Source organism: Microcaecilia unicolor, chromosome 2, assembly GCF_901765095.1.
Source record: "Microcaecilia unicolor chromosome 2, aMicUni1.1, whole genome shotgun sequence".
Classification (NCBI taxonomy): domain Eukaryota; kingdom Metazoa; phylum Chordata; class Amphibia; order Gymnophiona; family Siphonopidae; genus Microcaecilia; species Microcaecilia unicolor.
The window spans coordinates 492,728,377-492,746,537 of record NC_044032.1 but is presented as its reverse complement, the minus strand read 5'-3'; the positions used below and the strand labels follow the sequence as shown (position 1 = coordinate 492,746,537).

General features: G+C 46.2%; 1 protein-coding gene across 1 annotated transcript in view; it reads right to left on the bottom strand.

The window, feature by feature from the left end:
* Nucleotides 1-18,161, bottom strand: part of HTT (huntingtin) — a 990,576-nt gene that overhangs the window by 145,367 nt on the left and 827,048 nt on the right. The window lies entirely within an intron of this gene.

Sequence of the window (18,161 nt, the reverse complement as noted above, 5' to 3'; positions counted from 1 at the left end):
CCAGAACACGACGAGGGGATGTAACAAGAGGTAATATATAATAAACTAGTAAAAAAGGCCCGCTTCTGACACAAATGAAACGGGCGCTAGCAAGGTTTTCCTCAGAGTGTGTATGTTTGAGAGACAGAGTGTGTGTGAGAGTGACTGTGTGTGTGAGAGAGAGAGAGAGAGAGAGAATGTGTGAGTGTGTGCATGTGACAGAGAGAGAGTGAGACTGGGTGCGAGTGTGTCTGTGAGAGAGAGAGTGAGACTGGGTGCAAGTGTGTCTGTGAGAGAGAGAGTGTGTGTGTGAGAATGAAAGTGTGTGCCAAAGGCCCCCCTCCCTCTCAGTTCCAGGGTCATTCCCTCCCTCCCTCCAACTTTCAGGGTCCCCCCTTCCTTCCTCCCTCCGACTTTCAGGGTCCCCCCTCCCTCCGATTTTCAGGGTCTCTCCCTCCGAGTTTCAGGGTCCCTCCCGCCTGAGGAGTCGTGGCGGCTGCCCACATACCCTCCCATGGGGCTCAGAGGAGCAGCTGTGGCCGTCGCCTGCTTTCCTCCTCTGCAGCGCTGCTCCGACTCCTGAGGTCCCCCTCCCCCGCGCAGGAGCGCAACGGCTCGGCACAGCAGCATGCTCTCTGTGGCTCTGCCCCCTGCGCTCATGCCCAAGGAGGACTCCGACCTTTCTTTCCCTGCCATTGGTCGTGATGCTCTCAGCTACTCCGCCCCTCAATGCTTCTGTTTCTCTTTCAAGCTCCACCCCTGTGCCCTGCCCCTTTTGCCCCTCCTCCTCCAGCTCTGGCGTTCTACATGACGTCAGCCAGGGCTTTGGAGCCTAGCAAACCAACTCTGAAGAAAGCTACGGACAAAGGCAGCCAGACGCATAGAACGTTGGAGGTGAGAATTATTATATAGGATAACAACAAATAAATATAACTATACTACAAGCTTTAAAAACATATAAATTTCATAAAACACCCAGTGCCTTGTCTACATTAGAGATCATAAAATTTTAAACATATAAACCTACTATTAAGAATGATCACCCAATCATATTGTCTGGGTGTAGCATAGCAGAACAAACCACTGAAAGCTGTCACTTCATTCAAAATGGGCTATTCTGCAAAAGGTCTATGGCTTGCTCTCTTTCAGGTCAGGTACTTCTGATCACAAGTCTAGCAGCTTGAAAGGTAGCAATCTTGCATTGCGAAACAGGGTTCCTGTCAGGTCATGAGGAGTATCAGCATGCAAAACAGAATGTGATAACTGCTAAGAAGTTGTCTCATTTTTTGTGGAATGTTATATGAGCATAATTTAATAGTTTCTGTACATTTTTGTAATTGATTATAGTAACATAGTAAATGATGGCAGATAAAGTGAAAATACTTACCTGTAGCAGTTATTCTCTGAGGACAGCAGGCTGATCATTCTTACATGTGAGTCGACGTCCGCGTTGGCATAGGAATCGGCTTTTTACAATAGCAAAAACAAAAACATTTTGCCAGTCTACTGGCGCACGTGCAGTGTGCATGCTCGGACTGATTTCCCACCTGCCACACGAGCGCGTACCTCAGTTAAATCAAACAGCATAACAAGTAAATTACAACTCCAAAGGGGAGGAGGGAGGGTTTGTGAGAATAATCAGCCTGCTGTCCTCAGAGAATACCTGCTTCAGGTAAATATCTTCGCTTTCTCAGAGGACAAGCAGGCTGCTTATTCTCACATGTGGGGTATCCCTAGCATCCAGGCTCACTTAAAACAATGAGCATTGGTCAATTGGGCCTCGCAACGGCGAGGACATAATATAAGGTAACCTGAAACTATATACAGCTAGCAGAGAGTGCAGCCTGGAACAGAATAAAAAAGGGCCTAAGGGGGTGGAGTTGGATTCTAAACCCCAAAAAGATTCTGCAGCACTGACTGCCCAAATTGACTGTCGCACCGGGTATCCTACTGAAGGCAGTAGTGAGATGTGAATGTGTGGACTGATGAACACGTTGCAGCCTTGCAAATCTCTTCAATGGAGGCTGACTTTAAGTGAGCCACCGACACAGCCATGGCTCTAACATTATGAACCATGACATTACCCTCCAGAGTCAGCACAGATTGGGCATATGTGAAGGAAATGCAATCTGCTAGCCAATTGGAGATTGTGCGTTCCGATGGCGACTCCCCTCCTGTTGGGATCGAAAGGAACAAACAACTGGGCGGACTGTCTGAATGGCTTCGTACGCTCCACATAACAGGCCAAAGATGTGCAAGGTGCTTTCGCCAGGGTGGGCATCAGGACGGGGAAAAAACGTTGGCAAGACAATTGACTGGTTCAGATGGAACTCCGACACCACCTTCGGTAGGAACTTAGGGTGCATGCGGAGGACTACTCTGTTGTGATGAAACTTAGTATAAGGTGCATACACTACTAAGGCCTGAAGCTCACTGACCCTACGAGCTGAAGTAATAGCCACCAAGAGAATGACCTTCCAGGTCAAGTACTTCAGATAGCAGGAATTCAGTAGCTCAAAAGGAGGTTTCATCAGCTGGGTGAGAACGACATTGAGATCCCATGACACTGGTGGAGGTTTGACATGGGACTTTGACAAAAACAAACCTCTCATGAAGCGAACAACTAAAGGCTTACCCTCTACATGCCAATGATAAGCACTAATTGCACTGAGGTGAACCCTTACGGAGTTAGTCCTGAGACCAGACTCTGACAAGTGTAGAAGGTATTCAAGCAGGGTCTGTGTAGGACAAGATAGAGGATCTAGGGCCTTGATGTCACACCAGAGGGCCAACCTTCTCCATTTAAAAGAATAACACCTCTTCGTGGATTCTTCTGGAAGCGAGCAAGATCCGGGAGACCCCTCCGACAGACCTAAGGAGGCGAATTATAAACTCTCAATCTCCAGGCCGTGAGAGCCAGAGACTGGAGGTTGGGATGTAGAAGCGACCCCTCGTTCTGAGTGATGAGGGTTGGAAAACACTCCAATCTCCACGGTTCTTCAGAGGACAACTCCAGAAGAAGAGGGAATCAAATCTGATGCGGCCAGAAGGGTGCCATTAGGATCATGGCTCCACAGTCTTGCTTAAGTTTCAGCAAAGTCTTTCCTACTAGAGGTACGGGAGGATATGCATTCAGAAGGCCTGTTCCCAAATGAAGGAGAAAGGCATCTGACACTAGTCTATCGTGGGCCTGAAGCCTGGAACATAACTGAGGGACCTTGTGATTCATCTGAGTGGCAAAAAATTCCACCGAGGGGGTGCCCCATGCTCGGAAGACCTTGCGGTTTACGCCCATGTTCAGTGACCACCCGTGAGGTTGTATTATCTTGCTCAGCTTGTTGGCCAGACTGTTCTTTACGCCTGCCAAATATGTGGCTTGGAGAAACACGCCATGTCGGTGTGCCCAAAGCAACATCTGGACGGTTTCCTGACACAGAGGGCGAGATCCGGTGCCCACCTGCTTGTTGGTGTAATACATCGCAACTTGATTGTCTGTCTGAATCAAGATGATTTGGTTGCACAGCCGATCTCTGAAAGCATTCAGAGCGTTCCAGATCTTTCGTAATTCCAGGAGGCTGATCTGAAGACCTGTTTCCCGGAAGGACTAGGCTCCTTGTGTGTGAAGCCCATCTACATGAGCTCCCCACCCCAGGAGGGATGCATCCGTCGTCAGCACGTTTTGTGGCTGAGGAATTTGGAATGACCGTCCCATGGTCAAATTGGACCGGATTGTCCACTACTGAAGAGAATTCCAAAATTCGGTGGACAGAAGGATCACATCCACTAGATTCCCTGTAGCTTGACACCACTGGGAAGTTAGGGTCCATTGTGCTGATCTCATATGAAGACGTGCCAGGGGTGTTACATGTACTGTAGAGGCCATGTGCCCTAACAGTCTCAACATCTGCCGAGCTGTGTTCTGCTGAGATGCTCGAAATATGGACACCAAGGACAGGAGATTGCCCTTGTCTCGGGGAGATAAGCCCGAGCTGTCTTTGTGTCCAGCAGTGTTCCAATGAACTCCAGTTTTCGGACAGGAGTGAGATGGGACTAAGAGTAATTTATTACGAATCCCAGTAGTTCTAGCACCTGAATAGTCATTCACATGGACTCCAGAGCACAGTCCTCGGAGGTGCTCTTTACCAGCCAACTGTCGAGATAAGGAAACACATGTACTCCCAGTCTACGTAGCGACGCTGCGACTACCGCCAGACACTTTGTAAACACCCTGGGTGCAGATGCCAGGCCAAAAGGCAGCACACGGTACTGAAAGCGCTATATTCCCAGCCGAAACTGAAGATACTTCCTGTGAGCTGGAAGTGGAGGAGTGGCCAAGTGGTTAGGGTGGTGGACTTTGGTCCTGGGGAACTGAAGAACTGAGTTCAATTCCCACTTCAGGCACAGGCAGCTCCTTGTGAATCTGGGCAAGTCACTTAACCCTCCATTGCCCCAGGTACAAATAAGTACCTGTATACAATATGAAAGCCGCATTGAGCCTGCCATGAGTGGGAAAGCGCGGGGTACAAATGTAACAAAAAAAAAGTATTGGCATGTGAGTGTAAGCATCCTTTAAGTCCAGGGAGCATAGCCAATCCTCCTGAATCATGGGAAGAAGGGTGCCTAGGGAAACCATCCTGAACCTTTCTTGGACTAGAAATTTGTTCAGGGCCCTTAGGTCTAGGATGGGACGCATCCCCATTTTCTTTTGCACAAGGAAGTACCTGGCATAGAATTTCAGCCCTTCTTCCCTTGCTTTTGCTGGGGTGTATCACAGGCCTTAGGTGTACGCTGTTGACGAGAACGAGGCGGCTGGGACTGAGCCTGGGTAAGCTGCCGGGCAGCCGTAGTGTACCTATGCCTAGCATAGGAATAGGGAGCACTCCTCTTCCCTCAAGATACCTTCTAGATGAGGAGGTTGTAGCAGAAGGCACCCGGCGGGAGAGAGAATCCATAGCATCATTGTGCTTCTTGATCTGATCAACACGATCCTCTACTTTTTCACCAAAAAGGTTGTCCCCCTGGCAAGGCACATCCGCCATCCGCTGCTGGACCAAATGATCCAGGTCAGAGACACGCAACCATGAGAGTCTGCGCATCACTATAACTTGAGCAGCAATTCTGGATGCCACATCAAAAGAGTCGTAAGCGCCCCTGGCCAGGAATTTAAGACATGCCTTCTGCTGCCTGACCACCTGGCGAAAAGGCTCAGCCTGCTCTGGAGGGAGGGCATCAAACAAGATAGACAGTTGCCTCACCGAGTTCCGCAAGTGGACGCTCATCAAGAGCTGGTAGGACTGGATACGGGCATTGAGCATAGCGGCCTGATACATCTTCCTCCCAAAAGAATCCAAGGTCCTAGCTTCTCTGCCTGGGGGCGCTGAGGCATAGTCCCTAGTACTCTTGGCTCTTTTGAGGGCGGAGTCCACCACCATGGAATTGTGGGGTAGCTGAGACCTCATCAACCCAGGTTCACCATGGATCCGATACTGGGAATCAGCTTTCTTCGGGATCATGGGACTATACAGAGGGAACGACCAGTTCCACATAAGGACTTCCTTCAGTACCTTATGTAGAGGAGCCATCACAGCCTTCTTAGGTGGAGGATAGTCCAGGACCTCAAGCATCTCAGCCCTGGGCTTATCCTCAACCTCCATAGGGAATGGAATAGCCGTAGCCATTTCCCGGACAAAAGATATGAAGGAAAGACTCTCAGGAGGAGACAGTCTCCTTTCAGGCGGAGGGGAAAGTTCAGAGGGAATCCCATAAGACTCATTGGAAAAAAGTATCTGGGATCTCCCTCTGACTCCCATGAATGCTCCTCTTCAGTATCGGATAATACTTCTCTTAGGGAGCTCCGAGACTGAGCCTGCCTCGACGCTGAGGATCGACATCCTTGATGGCGATGTCGAGAAGCTGACGCCCGCATGGACCGTGGCGAAGCTTCCTCCACTGATGTCGAACGGGAGTCAAACTAGTGGTAGCCGACACCGAGGACAAAGAGCTCACCACAGGTGAAGGGCTAGACGCCGCTGTAGCAGGTGGTACAGAAGGCGCAAGCATCCCCAACACCGAAGCAGACTGGCGCAGCAGTCCATCTAGAAGCTCTGGAAGCAGGGCCCAGATGGACTCGTCGAGAGCCGCCATCGGAGAAGGCTGCGCGGTCGGTGGAACAGCCGGTGGCAGAATCTGCTGAGGCTCAGGCGAAGGTACAGGACTGCTAAGAGACCGTTGCATCGGCACCTCCTGTATAGAGGTAGAGCGGTGCTCTCAGCACTGAAGCTTTCTGGGTGCCGAATCCCTCAATGCCCTGGAGCTCCCGGCACCATGTGTAGAAGGGGATCGATGACGGTGCTTCTTCGCCTTTGCTCGATGCCCGTCATCAAAACTCCTTGGAACCGACGAGGACAATGTGGAATCCTCACGTCTCCTTGGGGTACAGGTGGAGACCCACTAGATGCCTCTCTGCTTCCAGCACGAGTTGGTCTCTCAGCAGCCATTACCTCTGCTCCTGACATCAATGCCTCCCTCAAAGTCGACGCCGACAACCTCAGTACTGACATCGATGTCGACGTCAAAGGACCGGACCGAGCCCAAAACAGTTTCTCTCACTGGGCTTCTCGAGCCACCTGGGTCCATTTCTTCATAAAGTAGCTGGGCTGTGGTCGGGTCCAAGGCACTGGATACACCAGGAATGGGTATCAGCACCTGAGATGGTCCGGTTGCACCAAGTAAAACGTTTGAAGCCGCTGGATGCCTTCGATGACATGGAAGGAAAAACGGCCTCGGCGAAATCAAAAGATGCAATTGTGCCAAAATGAAAGGGGCACAAAAAGTGAGAGAAACCCAATCGCTCGGCCTGAAAACAAAGAAAACTTAGAAATAGGAGAAAAAGACTAAGGAGACAAAATAAAAGGATAAACTATTTTCTTTTCTTTTTTTTTAAGCAAACCAACGCTAGCAAGCGAAAAACTCGCGAAAAAAGGAAGACTCTATTCCTGGGCCTCAATGAGGAGCACAGGAGGAACCTGTCGCACCTCGTTCCGGAAAAAGAAAAAGTGAGGTACGCGGGCGGGAAGGCGGTGCACGCCAGGAGACTCTGGCAAAACTTTTTTGGTTTTGCTATTCCAAAATGCCGATTCCTGGACCGACGCGGACGTCGACCCACATTTGAGAATAAGCAGCCTGCTTGTCCTCTGAGAAAGACCTGAAAGGTCCATCCAGTCTGCGCAAGATAAACTCGTTTTACATGTTATGTGATACTTTATATACAGTGGTGGAAATAAGTATTTGATCCCTTGCTGATTTTGTAAGTTTGCCCACTGACAAAGACATGAGCAGCCCATAATTGAAGGGTAGGTTATTGGTAACAGTGAGAGATAGCACATCACAAATTAAATCCGGAAAATCACATTGTGGAAAGTATATGAATTTATTTGCATTCTGCAGAGGGAAATAAGTATTTGATCCCCCACCAACCAGTAAGAGATCTGGCCCCTACAGACCAGGTAGATGCTCCAAATCAACTCGTTACCTGCATGACAGACAGCTGTCGGCAATGGTCACCTGTATGAAAGACACCTGTCCACAGACTCAGTGAATCAGTCAGACTCTAACCTCTACAAAATGGCCAAGAGCAAGGAGCTGTCTAAGGATGTCAGGGACAAGATCATACACCTGCACAAGGCTGGAATGGGCTACAAAACCATCAGTAAGACGCTGGGCGAGAAGGAGACAACTGTTGGTGCCATAGTAAGAAAATGGAAGAAGTACAAAATGACTGTCAATCGACAAAGATCTGGGGCTCCACGCAAAATCTCACCTCGTGGGGTATCCTTGATCATGAGAAAGGTTAGAAATCAGCCTACAACTACAAGGGGGGAACTTGTCAATGATCTCAAGGCAGCTGGGACCACTGTCACCACGAAAACCATTGGTAACACATTACGACATAACGGATTGCAATCCTGCAGTGCCCGCAAGGTCCCCCTGCTCCGGAAGGCACATGTGACGGCCCGTCTGAAGTTTGCCAGTGAACACCTGGATGATGCCGAGAGTGATTGGGAGAAGGTGCTGTGGTCAGATGAGACAAAAATTGAGCTCTTTGGCATGAACTCAACTCGCCGTGTTTGGAGGAAGAGAAATGCTGCCTATGACCCAAAGAACACCGTCCCCACTGTCAAGCATGGAGGTGGAAATGTTATGTTTTGGGGGTGTTTCTCTGCTAAGGGCACAGGACTACTTCACCGCATCAATGGGAGAATGGATGGGGCCATGTACCGTACAATTCTGAGTGACAACCTCCTTCCCTCCGCCAGGGCCTTAAAAATGGGTCGTGGCTGGGTCTTCCAGCACGACAATGACCCAAAACATACAGCCAAGGCAACAAAGGAGTGGCTCAGGAAGAAGCACATTAGGGTCATGGAGTGGCCTAGCCAGTCACCAGACCTTAATCCCATTGAAAACTTATGGAGGGAGCTGAAGCTGCGAGTTGCCAAGCGACAGCCCAGAACTCTTAATGATTTAGAGATGATCTGCAAAGAGGAGTGGACCAAAATTCCTCCTGACATGTGTGCAAACCTCATCATCAACTACAGAAGACGTCTGACCGCTGTGCTTGCCAACAAGGGTTTTGCCACCAAGTATTAGGTCTTGTTTGCCAGAGGGATTAAATACTTATTTCCCTCTGCAGAATGCAAATAAATTCATATACTTTCCACAATGTGATTTTCCGGATTTAATTTGTGATGTGCTATCTCTCACTGTTACCAATAACCTACCCTTCAATTATGGGCTGCTCATGTCTTTGTCAGTGGGCAAACTTACAAAATCAGCAAGGGATCAAATACTTATTTCCACCACTGTATATACCCGAGTTTGATTTGTCCTTGCCTTTCTCAAGGCAGAGACCGTATAAGTCTGCCCAGCACTCTTCTTGTACTAAAAGTTCTGAAACTAACGTCGAAGCCCCTTAAAATTTACACTCTAGCCCATCCATATCTATTCAGTTACGATCAGGGCGTAAACCATAGAAGTCTTCCCAGCACTGCTTCCCAATAACCGGTGTTGTCACCCAATCTAAACTAAGATTTCGTAGATCCATTCCTTTTAAACGGGATTCCATTGTGTTTATCCCATGCATGTTTGAATTCCATTACCGTTTTCATCTCCACTGCCTCCCATGGGATGGCATTCTACAAATCTACCACCCTTTCTGTGAAAAATTACTTCCTGACATTACTCCTGAGTCTGCCCCTCTTCAATCTCAATTCATGTCCTTTAGTTCTACCACCTTCTCGTCTCTGGATTAATACCTTTCAAATATTTGAACATCTGTATCATGTCACCCCTGTTTCTCCTTTCCTCCAAGGTATACTGTACATGTTCAGGTCAGCAAGGCTCTCCTCGTACGGTTTGCAATACAAATCCCATACTATTTTTGTAGCTTTTCTTTGCACTGCTTCCAGTCTTTTTACATCTTTAGCAAGATACGGCCTCCCCTCCAAAACTGAACACAATACTCCAAGTGGGGCCTGACCAATGACTTGTAGAGGGTCATCAAAACCTCCTTTCTTCTCCTGCTTATATCATTCGCTATGTAGCCTAGCATCCTTCTGGCCACCACTGTCGCCTTGTCACATTATTTCTTCACCTTCATATCTTCTGACACCAACACCCTAAGGTCTCTCTCTTAAGTCGAGCTTACCAATCTCTTCCCTCCTATTCGTTATCTCTGTTTTGGGTTTCTGCACCCCAAATGCATTACTTTGCAGTTCTTGGCATTAAATTTTAACTGCTAGACCCTCAACCATTCTTCTAACTTTTAGAGATCTCTTTTCATTGTTTCTACTCCCTCCAGGGTATCCACTCTATTGGCTATCTTCATGTCATCCACAAAAAAGTAAACCTTTCCTTCCAACCCTTCAGCAAATCTCACAAATATACTAAACAGAACAGGCCCCAGCACATACCCCTGAGGAACTCCACTGCTCACCTTCCTTTCCTCTGAGTGGATTTCATTTACCATTACCCTCTGCCAAATGTTGGTCAACCAGTTTCCTATCCACTTCACCACTTTTGGTCCTAAATTCAGCCCTTTCAGCTTATTCGTGAGTCTTCTGTGGGGGACCGTATCAAAGGCTTTGCTGAAATTGAAGTAGATTACATCTAGCGCACATCATTCATCCAGTTCTGTGGTCACCCAGTCAAAGAAGTCAATACGATTCATTTGGCAGCATTTTCCTTTGGTAAAGCCACGTTGAATTGGGTCCTGTAACCCATTGGCTTCTAGAAAGCTAACTATCTTTCCTTTCAGCAGCGACTTCATTATTTTTCTTATCACTGACGTGAGACTTACCGGACTGTAGTTTCCCACTACTTCTGTGTCTCCACTTTTGTGAAGAGGAACCACATCTGCTCGTCTCCAATCTTGCGGAACCTCTCCCGTCTCTAAAGATCTATTAAATAAATCTTTAAGAGGTCCCGCCAGGACCTCTCTGAGCTCCTTCAGTATCCTGGGATGTATCCCATCAGGTCCTATAACTTTGTCCACCTTCAGATTCCCCAGCTGTTTATAAACTCTTCCTTAAACGACGCAGTTTCCACTCCATTCCCAGATATTCCCTTGGCAGCCAACCACGGTCCTTCACCAGGACTTTCCTCCATGAACACCGAAGAGAAGTAATTGTTTAGCATGTTCGCTTTATCCTCATCACTCTCCACCTAGCCATTCTCATTATCATTCAGTCTTGCAATTTCATTCCTATCTTTTCTCCTTTCTCCAATATATCTGAAAAAGGTCTTGTCACCTCTCTTTACATCTTTAGCCATTTTTTTCTTCCGATTGCGCTTTTGTTAGCCATATTTTCCTCTTCGCTTCTTTGAGTTTAATCTGATAATCTTTTCTGTGATCCTCTCGTTGCATTCTTTTGTATTTCTTGAACAAAGCCTCTTTTGCTCTAATTTTTTCAGCTACTTGTTTGGAGAACAATATAGGCTTCCTGTTTCTCTTGTTTTTGTTTACTTTCCTCACGTAAAGATCAGTTGACATATTTATAGCAGCCTTTAAGCTTTGACCACTGATTTTCCACTTCTCCTATGCCTTCCCATGCCAACATCTCCTTCTTCAGGTATTCCATTTTATCAAAATCAGTACGTCTGAAATCCAGTATTTTGAGTTCTGTGCGTCTGCACTCCGCCTTTGCCCTTATATCAAACCATATGGTATGGTGCTCACTATTATATAGGTGGGCACCCACCCGGATACTGGAAACACTTCCTCCATTCGTAAGCACTAGATCCAGCATCGACCCTTCCCTCGTGGGCTCCATCGCCATTTGTCTAAGCAAGGCACTTTGACACGAATCCACAATCTCCCTACTTCTTTCTGATTCTGCAGACAGGACATTCCAAACCACATCAGACAAGCTGAAACCTCCCCTTTCATACAAATCTTTTGAATTTCTTCTATGAGATCCTTGTCTAGGTTCTCTGTTTGTGCCAGAGGTCTGTAGATAACCCCCATCCATCTTCTCTTTCCAGGACGACCCATGAAGTTTTTTTCCTTTCCCTGGGTTCCCCGCATTTCAGCTGCTCTGATATTGTCTTTCACATATAGCGCCACTCCTACACCTCTTCAGACCTTTCCATCCTTCCTAAAAAGATTAAAGTCCTGTATACTCAAATCTCATTCATGGGAATCATTGAACCACATCTCTATAATAGCAATAGTACCCAAGTTTTCTTCAAACATAAGGGCATGCAAAGTCTTGAACCTTTTTACCTAGACTACGAGCATTTGTGCTCATTGCTTTCCATGTGCTTAGTGAGTTTAGGTGGCTTTCTATATTTAAATGACCTTTCCATCTGCTATCATGTTTATTCTGGGGGTGACTTTCTGAATTCTCTTGTTTCCTTTTGTTATTCCCACCTTCTAGTTTAAATGTCTAGAAACATACTGCCTGAATTTCTCTCCAAGGATTCTTTTTCCCCATCACAGAAAGATGTAGCTCATCGTTACAGTATAGCCTCTTATTTTTCCACATATTACCCTAAGTACATAAGTAATGCCACATTGGGAAAAGACCAAGGGTCCATCGAGCCCAGCATCCTGTCCATGACAGCAGCCAATCCAGGCCAAGGACACCTGGCAAGCTTCTCAAACGTACAAACATTCTATACAAGTTATTCCTGGAATTGTGGATTTTTCCCAAGTCCATTTAGTAGTGGTTTATGGACTTGTCCTTCAGGAAACCGTCTAACCCCTTTTTAAACTCTGCTAAGCTAACCGCCTTCACCACGTTCTCCGGCAACGAATTCCAGAGTTTAATTATGTGTTGGGTGAAGAAACATTTTCTCCGATTTGTTTTAAATTTACTACACTGTAGTTTCATTGCATGCCTCCTAGTCCTAGTATTTTTGGAAAGCGTGAACAGACGCTTCACATCCACCTGTTCCACTCCACTCATTATTTTATATACCTCTATCATGTCTCCCTTCAGCCGTCTCTTCTCCAAGCTGAAAAGCCCTAGCCTCCTTAGTCTTTCTTCATAGGGAAGTCGTCCCATCCCCGCTATCATTTTAGTCGCCCTTCGCTGCACCTTTTCCAATTCTAATATATCTTTCTTGAGATGCGGCGACCAGAATTGAACACAATACTCAAGGTGCGGTCGCACCATGGAGCGATACAACGGCATTATAACATCCTCACACCTGTTTTCCATACCTTTCCTAATAATACCCAACATTCTATTCACTTTCCTAGCCGCAGCACACTGAGCAGAAGGTTTCAGTGTATTATCGACGACACCCAGATCCCTTTCTTGGTCCGTAACTCCTAACGTGGAACCTTGCATGACGTAGCTACAATTTGGGGTCTTTTTTCCCACATGCATCACCTTGCATTTGCTCACATTATGCTCCTATGTATCTAAAACCTTCTTTATACCAAGACTCAAGCCACTTATTGCAATCCACTGTTTTGTGTAGTCTTTCCTCTCCCTTCTCCCATATGGGAGTTATTTCAGAAAAAGCCAAGGTCCAAACCAAAGATTTCAGTCTCTCCCCAAGCTTCTGGAATGCTCTCTGTGCTATAAACTTGCTATTGTTGGCCAGGTCATTTGTCCCCCAGGTGAATTACAACATCAGTATTTGAAGCCTTGCTCTCTTCTCGGATCACCTTCAGTATTTGTTCGGTACATTATTTGATCAAGACTGGACTGGTTAAGTATATATGTTTGAACAATCAATATCACTTTTTTTTGGGAACTATCTAAAGAGCATAATGGAGTTTTTTGGCCAATGATAGAAAATGAGCTTGCTAGTTCATTGTTTGAAGGCATAACTCCTTTTGAGACTGAGGCCTTTTTCCTCCACTTTTTTTGGATGTGAAGATTGGGCACTAATACTTTAGAAACACAGAAACATGATGGCAGATAATGGCCAGAAGACCCATCCAGTCTGCCCCTCCTCAGCAATCACTAACTCCTCCTTTTCCTAAGGAACCCCACGTGCCTGTCCCATGCTTTCTTAAATTCTGACACAGACCATGTCTCCATGACCTCCACCGGGAGGCTATTCCACGCTTCCGCCACACTTTCCGTGAAAGAGTATTTCCTTAAATTCCTCCAAAGTCTATTTCCTCATATCTTCGTCCTATGTCATTCCAGAATTTTCCTTCATTTGCAAAAGGTTCACCTCCTGTATATTAACGCCACTGAGGTAAACATCTCTATCATATCCCCTCTCTCTTGTCTTTCTTCTAGCATACACACGTTGAGATTTATAAACCTGTCCCTATACATTTTATGGCAGAGACTTCTTACCAATTTTGTTTCTGCACGCTGGACTGGCCCCACCCTGTTTATATCTTTCTGTAGATGTGGTTTCCAGAGTTTCCCTCAGTGTATTGGATCTACATTGATGGATATATCTGTGTGAAGTGTGTGATTGTTATCAACCATTATTATTGTATTACCTAAATTGTTAGCTTCCCTTATTTCTGCTAATATTTCAACGTCTATTCTTTCTGGACAGGCAGATGGTAGTATATTCGTAAAATTATCCTTTCCCCCTTTCCACATAGAATTTCTATCCATAAGGATTCTAAGGTGTATTTTGTGTACAGCAGAACTTTTAGTCTATTTGTTTCAGGCCCTAAAACATACAGCACTACCCCTCCACCAACTGATCCACCCTATCACTGTGATATAATTTGTACTCTGGTATGACAGTGTCCCACTGGTTACTTTCCTATTATATCTATTAATTTCAGCTAGATTAACTGCTTTTAAGACATGCTCCGACAATGAGTTCCACAGCTTAATTATACTTTCAGTGAAAAATTATTTTCTTGTATTTTAAATGTGCTAATATGTAACTTCAAAGCGTGTCCCTTAGTCTTAGTTTACTGTTTCAAAAAGCACAATCAATTCACATGTACCCAATTCCACGTTGGCAACCCTCCAATCTTCAGGTACCACGGATGATTTCAATTCCATTATTAAGAAAAGATTTGCAATTTTATTTTAGAGTTATTTCAATACCCCGGGGTGCATACCATCCAATTCAGGTGATATACCACTTTTTAATTTGTCAATTTGGCTTATAATATTTTCCAGGTTATTTATTTATTTTTTCTGCATTTATATCCCACCTCTTTGCATGCTCAATGTGGCTTACAAATACCGTAGTGGCGATCGCCATTTCCGGAACAGAATACAGAGTAATATTCCAGTAAAGAATATAGAAAATACACAGTAAAATTAGAAGAAAATAGATAAGCAATTCATTTCAAGTATTTGAGAACAAGGGTAGTAAAAAGTGTTCAATAATAGCACTGTGATAAGTAACCAAAAAAAAGGAGTAGTTCAATGTTAACTAATTCTGGTACAGTATTGGTGTCATATTTTTAGGTAAGATCCTTTTGATAAGTCTCTTTGAACAGGTAAGTCTTTAATAGTTTCCGGAATAGGTTATACCTGGCAAGATCCTGAAAAAGTTCAATAGATTTTATGCTGCTTATCCCAGAAATAAGCAGTGGATTTTCCACAAGTCAATTTAATAATGGTCTATGGACTTTTCTTTTAGAAAGCCATCCAAACCTTTTTTACACCCCGCTAAGCTAACCGCCTTTACCACATTCTCTGGCAACAAATTCCAGATTTTAATTACATGTTGAGTGAAGAAATATTTTCTCCAATTCATATTAAATGTACTACTTTGTAGCTTCATTGCATGCCCCCTAGTCCTAGTATTTTTGGAAAGAGCAAACAAACGATTCACGCCTACCCGTTCCACTTCACTCATTATTTTATAGACCTCTATCATATTTCCCCTCAGCCATCTTTTCTCCAAGCTGAAGAGCCCTAGACCCTTCAGCCTTTCCTCATAGGGAAGTCGTCCCATCTCCTTTACTATTTTTGTCGCCCTTCTCTGTACCTTTTCTAATTCCACTATATCTTTTTTGAGATGCGGTCACCAGAATCGAACACAATATTCGAGGAGCTGCTTTCCACACGCAAACAAGGAGCTGCGCTCCTGACACCGGCAAGGAGCTGTGCTCCAGACGCCGGCAAGGAACTGTGCTCCAGACGCCGGCAAGGAGCTATGCTTCCTACGCAGTAATGAAGATGTGTAGTACCTGCAGTCACAGAGCTGTGCTCCACATACCACCCTGGAACGTCGCCCAATTTGCAGAGAAGAGTGGTGCTAAACACAAAGAGATGGAGCAGAACTCAACAGCTGGTGGAGCTGCACTCTGCACGCAGACAGGAAGCTGCGTTCCATACGCAAAGGGAGAGCTGCATGCCACACACAGACAAGGAGCTGCATTCCACAGGTAGACACAGAGCCACATTCTACATGCAGACACAGGACTGCGCCCCACACTGAAACCTGCAGAGAAAGAACTACAGTCAACATGTGACAATGGAGCTGCGTTCAACATGCAGAGATGAAAGGTTGCAGAATAAGCAGCGAAGGAACTTCACTCAACATGCCATGATAGAGCTGTCCTCAACATACAGCGATAGAGCTAAAGCTAACCTGGAACTGTGCCCAACATGCAGCAATGGAGCCGTGCCCAACCTGGAACGGTGGAACTGCATGGAATAATGAAGCTGTGCTCAACATGCTACGATGGAGCTGCGCTCAACATGCGGCGATGGAGCTGCGCTCAACATAGTGATGAAACTATGCTCAAATGCAGTGATGGAGCTGTGCCCAACAAGCAAAATGCATAGATGGAGCCCCGGGGAACAGCCAGAGAAGAAGGTGCTGCCAGAAGGCCAACAGGAAAGGAGCACAACTTGTGGAAATGCAGACCTGGCGCTGCACTCCCCTGGCCCAGAGGGACTAAAACTACAAGAGAAAGCACCGTGCCCCAAGAGACACTCTCGGTCCCCAAGTGGTCTCTGAGCCACAATGACCGCCCTTCCTAGGCAACCGATATGGAGCAGCAATCAATGTAGAGAAAGAACTCCCTCCAAGAGGGAGGTAAGCATCACAGATCTGGAATCCTCAGACCATAGGGAGCAAAATGCAGCTGTAAGGCAGTGAGGAAGAAACAATTCTCGCCAGGCCAGGAACAAAGAGGAAGCTGGCCACTAACACCAAACTGAGGAAAAAACAGCTAAGGGAGAGTCAAACTCCACACCTAGAACAGAGCCACTTCCCTGCAGAAAAGTAGAGAAAAGCGCAGAGCTAAGAGGCGATAATCCAGATGCACAGCGATAGATCTGCTCAGCAGGAAAGAACTGCACCCCTTACAGAAAAAGGAAGGAGTGCCAAATGTGCCAGGAGAGAGGCGCCTGAAACTAGAAAAGGCAAAATCTGCCTTTGCCAGGCTAAAACTTCCACCTGAAAGCAAGGGAAGCAAGGAAGAGCTGTGGCAAACTAGTCCTAAAAAGGCACATTCCCATAAAGAGACACTGAAATGAGTCCAAGCAAAAGACTGGCAAGAATGGCGCTCCTGATGGTACACAGAAGAGGGATTTGAGCTAGCAGTTGCACACCAAGGGCAACTCAGCCCCCTGCCAGAAGAAAAATACTCTGCAGACAAACCAGAGCAGACAGGAGGGATCCATGGGGACGAGAGAACCAGAACCTCCCTAAGGAAGGGAGGAAAAACTGCTGCCAAAACAAGAATCAAATAGAAGGGGCGTCTCAAGCAAGATGCCTGAAGCAGTAGAGACCGGACGGTCTGAAAAAGAACTGACCAACAGCTGCGTAAGGCTGACAGAAACGAAAAAAATAGCCCTGGACTAAAAAGACTGAGCCTGCAGCCAAACGGAGCCAGCGAGAGACTTCCCCGACTTTGGAAACGGCAGACTAAGACCTCCGAACTGCAAAGGTACAAGTTCCAGCAAAGGGGCCGCCCTCTGGACCACCCTCTGTCTAGGACCGAGAAGAAGAGAAAAACAACTGAGTTTCATGATCCAGACACGAGCCGTGCCCTACAAAAAAAAAAAATCAAAGCAACTGGTACCAGCTCGGAAAAGTCCAAGATCAGAATCAGACGCCAGCCAGCGAAATTCAAAGAAACTTCGCAAGCGGCCCCCTAGAATACATTGCCAAAGGCGGGAAAATAAATCAGGTAACAGCCAAAAGAAAGAAGGAAAAAACATAGTTTCTTCTTCTTCTTTTTTTAAGCAATCTTCTACACTAGTGACAGGAATAAATAAAGGTTTACCTCAGAGGCAGAAAAGGAGGGAAAAAACAAAGTTTCTTCTTTTTCTTCCTTTTTTTTTTTTTTTTGTAAACAACCTTCTTCACTAGTGACAGGAATAAATAAAGGCTTACCTCAGAGGCAGAAATTCAGATAAACCTACCACCACAGAAGAGAAGAACCCCATAGGGGAGACAAGTTACTCCATACCACAATCAACCATCACTCTGCTAGAAAGACAGCCAGGGGAGGTAGGGGAGTGGAGGGAACCAGGGTCACTGGATATCACCCTAGCTGGCAGATGAGGAACTCAGGACCACTGAGCATCATCTAAAACTAGCCCAAACACGGCTACCAGCACACCACTGGCTCCACTGTCACCAGAAGAATCTGGGACAGGAGCTACCAGCCAGCAATCCAGAGCAGCTGCACAATCCGTCCACCATCCACTAGGAGACAGAGAAAATACTGAACATTCCAGGCTGCACGATACCCTTAAGGGGCGGTTTACTTGGAACTA